This window comes from Brassica oleracea, chromosome C3, assembly GCF_000695525.1.
Source record: "Brassica oleracea var. oleracea cultivar TO1000 chromosome C3, BOL, whole genome shotgun sequence".
In the NCBI taxonomy this organism is placed as follows: Eukaryota; Viridiplantae; Streptophyta; class Magnoliopsida; order Brassicales; family Brassicaceae; genus Brassica; species Brassica oleracea.
This window is the reverse complement of record NC_027750.1, coordinates 18,925,970-18,927,113: the sequence shown is the minus strand read 5'-3', so window position 1 is coordinate 18,927,113 and position 1,144 is coordinate 18,925,970.

Here is a 1,144-nt window from a genome sequence, read left to right as displayed (position 1 = left end):
TTTTTTTTTTTTTTTTTTTTGGAAAAATCCAAAAAATCCAAGATTAATCTGAAATGCCCTTGTGCTAAGGACTCCAATGAGTCTCACCGTTGCGGATGGTCTAAGTAATTGGCTGAAAACTGATCCATAACAGCTAAACATCTTACGAGCTCCAAATATTTTCCATCATCATTCACAACATCACACCATTGCACCTTACCCGAAATCTCTTTTTCTATTCAGGTTTCCAAAGCAATCTCCACACACCAAATCTTCTCGTTGTCCTGAAGAAAAAGAACCAATTTCAACGCACTGTATACGTACCCCATGAACCATTCGTCTTAGACAACAATTCTTCCACACCTTTCACCACACTCTGGCACCTCTGCTTTGGTCCTTTGGATCTTACGCTCTCAACTTGTTCTTGTAGGCATCGTAATAGTAAAATACATTGTCAACAACACAACCTTGCTCCCATTTCCTCCAATTCCCATTTACTTTCCTTAGGTTCACAAGAGTAGCGATAATAGTCATCTCTCACGTAGATTTTATGTGAATGATAAAATTTCATATGTAAAATCCCATTAAGTTTCAGTTGAGGATGATAGACCTTTGGTTTACTTTTGATTTTTGAGTTTGCATTAGTTTTGGTTATTGTTTATTGAATATACATTTTATTATATAAGTTAACTAGTTTGGGATTTCTGAGTGTTTTCTATTTAAATTGTGTTATTTCCCTCTTTCCTCATCCTCTTGACTTGGCATAATATAGTTGTAGATAAATTATTTTTACTCATTAGTAATTGATCATCTTTTTATTGAGATTATTTATTTAGTACATTGTAGATAGAAGAAGCTCCTTAACTATGGAGCAAGTAGGAAGAGTGAGAGATATAGAGATGATCCGATGGTGGAAAGTGTTTCATGCATCAGCAAGCCTCTTCTTCTGACTCTGGGAGGAAAGACTTGAGCGGAGGAAATCTTGTTTCGCAGGATTCTTGGCGGTCCCGTTAATGAATCTCTGGTACCATTTACCAGATTCTTTGAGGTTTCTATCGTCGAGATCGTCCCAATTAACATAACTGAGTCCAAATCTGACGGTAAAACCTTTACAGAATTCATAATTATCTCCAAGAGCCCATGCAAAGTATCCTCTCACGTTGAC